This window comes from Miscanthus floridulus, chromosome 3 (genome assembly GCF_019320115.1).
Source record: "Miscanthus floridulus cultivar M001 chromosome 3, ASM1932011v1, whole genome shotgun sequence".
Taxonomy (NCBI): Eukaryota; Viridiplantae; Streptophyta; class Magnoliopsida; order Poales; family Poaceae; genus Miscanthus; species Miscanthus floridulus.
The window spans coordinates 91,200,754-91,206,996 of record NC_089582.1 but is presented as its reverse complement, the minus strand read 5'-3'; the positions used below and the strand labels follow the sequence as shown (position 1 = coordinate 91,206,996).

The following is a 6,243-nucleotide window of genomic DNA, read 5'->3' as shown; positions in this document are numbered from 1 at the left end:
GCTATCATCATTAGATCATCTACCTCCTTCACGTGGATGGGGATGCTCGACTTGATTGTAGCGTCCCTCGCGCCCTAGAACACCCACTAGGGGTGGCCCCTCATCTTCAAGGAGAGTACCCAATGGCTAAAGAAGGTACAGATCACCCTCGGCGTCATTAGTCCTCGGTCCTTCAGTTCCTCAATCACATCAAGTAATAAGCGAAAATGCTGCGGTTCTGATAGGGTTGGTGTCCTCAACCATGATTCTAGCGTGTTAGGACGTAGCCGATCATGAGAAAAAGTCAGCAGCAACTGTCGCTCATTGTTGGGGACGTAGAGCCACCAATGCTCCCAATCTAGGTCTATGGCATAGTGTCAGTAAAGGCTCAGGTAGCGCTCCTCCAATCCAGGATGAACTTCGATCAAGGTGCCCCCATCGAACAACAATGGTGCCAAGAGCACACTGACAGAACCACCTAGAAAAGAATCCACCATAGATCATAATGGGTAGGTGTTGACACTAGTTAACAACCATTATAAATCGTCAATATAACATGTATAAGGGCACAAATATGATCACCAACAAAGGTCTATGGATTTAAACTAACAAATTCCAACAAAGGTTCTAGAAGACTTGAGAAGACACCACACCGAAGCAGAGGGCAAGGCGACGCCAAGTGGGGCCGGTCGGCCCCTAGGGCCCACATGTCAGACCCCTATTGTTATGTTAGTTCTCCACCGCCTCCTGGATTGTATCTACACCATTTATTCAAGTCGGTTTGATCCGAGGGCTAAGGATTTAGGCTCCGACCTATATATACCAGCCCCTGCCACCCCCCTAAGGTAAAAGTCATTTGAGAAGGCAGAAACCTTAATCGTCCTCAGAGCTCCATCAATTCTAGGGCATAGCTAGTTAGGCTAGGTCTAGAGGGAGGCAAGCAGGCTTCACTTAGAGTCCTAACTGTGTCAAGAGCGTGGTTTGGTATAATCTTTGTACCCCCTCTCTTTTATCTCTCTCATTACTTTTATATGTTTGCTATAATTTATCTCTGTCTTATATATACATTAGTAAGGTAAAAAAAATGATGAAAACAAAATAAAATGTGTGTCTAGATTCTTAAGAGCTAATTAAATGCACTCTAAGGATAATCTCTTGTAATGGAAATGATGAATAGTTGCTCTGTTGCAATTCCTTTTAAGTTTCTAGTTTTCAGCCTTGAATTCTCTCGAATTTTGGATAAGACTGCTTTGGTATAAGGATTTACTCTGAACTTGAAACTCATGGGTAGGATATGCTTGATCTAATTTTACGTAATTAACGGATATGAATGAGAAGGTATGAACTATTGTTTATCTTGTTCCAAGTGATACTAAACTTCTAAAGATTTGTCTTTTGAAAAACAAAAAAATACTTTATGATGAGCTCCTATATGACAAAGCTTGAATCCCTACCAGAGCCATATATGATATTTAGAACAGGAAAATTTCCACTCATATATGCTGCTTGTTTTGCATTGAGTTTAGTCAAGCTTTATTGACCCTTATGAGAGGTTTGTCATGCTCTTAAAATCAAGATCACGTACACACCACCCACATTTGTACTACTCCTACACTAGGGATAGGCACAAAAACATGCCATTCTATTTAGATCCTCCCAAAAATATTTTACTCCTACACTAAAAGTAAACATAAAAATATGCTTGATAGGATATCCACCAAATAAATGCTCCAAGTTCTTGTTGCTATCTCTCAAAAGTTTTGTGCAGAAAAGAAGCATGTGGCTATGCAAAAGTTATTCTTGAAAAAAATGGACAGGTGTCTGAGATATTGAAAACAATGGGTACTCATATGCCCACCTGAAAAGAAAAAAAGAAAAAGATGAATAAGATAGCCCATGTTCTCTTGCAAAGTTGTTTCCAAGTTTCAAAAACAGAGATATGTTTTTAAGGAGCATAGTAGAATTAGGTTAGTCACCATATAAATCCATATATATGTACATCTTGATTTGATTGTATGACTCAACTCTCTTTGGATCCGAGGTTTGACTTTACAATAAATGTATTGCAAGTATGCTTTTTTATGCTATCTCCACTCCAATGAGCTCCACATAAACCTTAGTTGTAGGAAGAGAAAGGCATAACATCACTATTGCCTTGGTGAGAATCCATAAATACCACATTTATTGAGAGACTTGAGAGTGTCATACAATGGAAGCTCTAAATTTTATTTTGAAAATCTATAAAAACTCCAGAATAATGGTTGAGCAAAGAACTTAATACATAGTGCTTGACTTCATCATTCTGTTTTTCAATTGCTCAAGACCTAAGTGAAGGCTAAGAAGCCCCGTGGTTGAAGGTAATATGGGTATGTTTAAAAGTCAGATCAGTTTATTGTAATCTGGAGGAGAATTTTTGTTTGAACGCATGTGTACTTTAGAGGAGTGAAAGCGTTGATGCAACTCCAGATCCATTTATTGAGTTTTACTTTGCTCAGGGACTAGCAAAGGTTAAGCTTGGGGGAGTTTGTTGACTCTAGTTAACAACCATTATAAACCGTCAATATAACATGTATAAGGGCAAAAATATAATCACCAACAAAGGTCTAGGGGGTTAAACTAACAAATTCCACGAGTTTTGGTGAATCTGTATTTTCTGCAGGGTTTGTCTAGAAAATCATCAAGGTGGACCTAGATGTCAACTTAATCATGCTTATCCACAGTGAAAACAACCCCAGAAGGCTCGAGAGGACACCCCACTAAAGCGGAGGGCGAGGCGCCGACCCTACCTATAGGCCGGCCAGCCCCTAGGGCGCACATGTCAGCCCCTCATTGTTATGTCGGTTCTCCACTGCCTCCTAGATTGCATCTATGTCATTTATTCAAGTTGGTTTGATCTGTGAGCTCAGGATTGATGCTCCAGCCTATATATACCAGCCCCCACCACCCCCTGAGGCAAAAGTCATTTGAGAAGGCAAAAACCTTAATCATCCCTTATGTGTAGATATGAAGTTGATCTTAACCATGATTATTAAGTGTAATTGTACTAATCAATGTATGTGTTGACTTGTAATTAAGAATGACTTAGGAATTATTCCTCTAATATTCTACTTAACCATGCTAATGCCATAGAAAGGAGTAATCTGAGTGATTTACCATTATCATTAATCAACACTTATTATATACACATCTTATCTTATGACTTACCCCTGTTGTGAGTAGAATATTGGTTATGGTTTACTTCTCCATCAATAGTATAAGTTATCAATACATGTCCATGCCAGACCTTCCCTATGTAAAAAATATAAATGACAATACTTGGAATACTCTCAGGTGAAGTGCTACAATGGTATATTATCTGTGTGTTTGATGATTTCTTTCATTCATATATATATATATATATATATATATATATATATATATATATATATATATATATATATATATATATATATATATATATATATATATATATTCTAGTCACATAAAATAATATAGAACTACTCTAGTAGTAATACTAGGTAGTACCAACAAGCATCTCTAGCATCATCACTAGGGATGACAACCTAGTAACATAATGTTAAGAGATGTAGACATTAGGTTTAGGTGACTACTAAAACAAGTGATAAGTTAATAAATACCAACAAGCATTTTTGGCGCCATTGCTAAGGAAGGTAGCTAGGCAAAGAAAGTATTGATAAACTTATACTTATTGATATGATCAAGATAACCATTAACCTCTGCTAAAACAGGCTTACCCTTGTGTTGTCTACTTGTGTATCTTATGCAGTGTAATGTATGACTAGTTTTGACCTTCCAACAAACTACGTTGACGATCCAGAAGCATTACTTAAGAGAACTAAGGCTAAACTCAAGAAAGTTTTAGCTTTAGAGTCAGAAGACAACCAGATAAGGCGAAGCTTAACACTAGAATTTGAAGCCATAGCTGACAACAATCTCTGTGAATTCTCTACTCCAACTGCAACCAACATTCATACTGGACCAATAGTCAATGTTGGAGACAATGGATTTGAGCTCAAGCCAGCTCTCATCTACATGGTGCAAGCAAGCCAGTTTTGTGGAAAGGCACATAAAGATGCGAGTGCACATCTCCAACACTGCCTAGAGATCTATCACACTTTCACCATCAAAGGAGTTATCAAAGATGCCATACTACTTCGCCTCTTTCCATTCTCACTTTTGGGGAAGGCAAAGCAATGGTTCTACGCCAACAAAGATAGAAACACTACATGGGATAATGGCTCCACTGCCTTCCTAGCAAAGTTCTTTTCCACAGGCAAGATTAATGCTCTGCATGGGAGAATCTCAAGTTTTTAGCAACAACATGATGAATCTATCCCTAAAGCATGGGAACGCTTCCAAGATTACATATAAGAATGTCCTCATCATGGGATGGAGAATTGGCTGCTCATGTAGACTTTCTACCATGGGTTGACCAATAGTACCCATAAGACTATGGATGCTACTACTGGAGGTGCATTCCTATCACTCACCATACCAGCTACAACAACTCTTGTGGAGAAGATGGCCTCCAACCAAGGTTGGAATAAAGAACGAGTTTAGGCCCAAAAGAGAAGTGGAGGTATGCATCAACTCAAGGATGTAGACATGTTGTCTGCCAAGATGGACCTGCTAATGAAGAAGCTCAAAGATCAAGCCAATAAGATGCAAGAAGTCATGCACATTCATGATTTTCGCATGACATGTGAAGAGTGTGGAAACACTAGGCATTCAGGAAACAACTGCCCTAAAATCCATGAGGATGTAAACTTCATCATCAACAACTACTTTCAAACTCAACAAAATCAAGGATGGACTCAACAATAGAGGCTGAACTACCAAGGTGTAACACCCCTAGTGTTACAAGCTTGCTTAGCACTAAGATCGAGGCCTGAGAGAAATTAGCAAACAAGTTTATCGGGTTTTAAAATTTAAAACACGCATGAAATAATTGTTGGTTGAAGTTAACAAGGTTTAGACATTTTAAAAAATTGTGACAAAAAAGTGTTCATGGTTGTTAATTTCAAATTGAACCCCTATCTTTTCTAAAATCTAAAAGGGGGTAGTAGACAATGCTATTTTGGCATTTAAATGCTAACCAAATTGTTTAAACACTAACTTCATGTTCTTGTACTGATGGTTGCCTCTAAGTAAGCACTTGAGCATGATATAGGTCGAAGTTGTGTTGGATGTCACGTTGCCCACTCTAAATTTGCCCAAACCTCCTTAGAATGCGTTGTGAACCATGATTTGGTGCTCGGTTCGCGAATCGGTGTTCAGCATGACAAACTCATGTTGGCACCTCCCTATCTCCCTCTCTGGTTGCTCTCTAGACATGAGGTTTGCTTCGCTAGTTGGGCGTTAGTAATAGCTTTAGGTTAGTGGAATTGGTTGAACCCTGGTCATGTTGATTAGCAGCCTTTGCTTCACTTTAAAATGCGTGCACATCATCGGTTGCTGTCGCTCGGCCTGAGTCTGCGGTCACCGTGCACACATGAGCGTTGCTGGCACCGAGCTCAAGCCGTGGCCTGGCTATTGCCGCTGGTTAGCTCACGTGCCCGATCGATGCCACGAGGCATCCCTAGACCTGCGTTGGCCGGTCTCAGCTGGATGCAACCTGGCTTCCGCTGCTGCTTCGTGAGCACGCCACACTCGAGTGGCTAGCCACCATGCTGCATGCAGGGTTGAGCCAAGGCTGCAACTGTCATTGCTCAACCAACGTGGCGCTTGCCCCGCCCCTCGATTCAACTACCGCATTGAGCCTCCGAGCATGTGCCACTGCCGCCGCATCTGAGTCGACTGAGCCCGGTCATAGTGGCAATGGTGATGCCTTTCTACCTCACTTTGCCTCCAATAGCTGATGCTAGTGAGCCCCGCTCGGTTCCTGCCACTACATTCCACGCACTTCATGCCAAGCCTCCTTGTCTTATCATCTAGTTGCACGTGCTTGTGTTGCCGCCATCGATCGGAACCACCCCGCCTTAACCTGCTCAGGCTCGCTCGTGTGCCCTCTCCACAACCGCACCATGCGTAGGGACATCGCTCCTTCTTCCCTCCTAGCATTAGCGAGCTTTGTCGCATAATTCCCCACTCCAGTGGGTAGCTTAGGAAGTTAGCTAGCCATCTCTTTCCCCTCAAGCCCGGCCAAGCACTACTGACTGGCAATTAGGAATTTTGCTCATTGTCGGTCATGTGCGCTGTTGAGCCAGTAGGTTTGGGGGTAAGGCCCGTAGGTGATGTGTACAG

The 6,243-nt window shown here is 41.2% G+C and overlaps 1 non-coding gene across 1 annotated transcript; it reads right to left on the bottom strand.

Annotated features, from left to right (window-relative positions):
• Positions 1 to 4,282: 4,282 nt before the first annotated feature.
• Positions 4,283 to 4,391, bottom strand: LOC136547821 (small nucleolar RNA R71). The gene has a single exon (XR_010781770.1). It is a non-coding gene; the product is annotated as a small nucleolar RNA R71 (small nucleolar RNA).
• Positions 4,392 to 6,243: the final 1,852 nt, after the last annotated feature.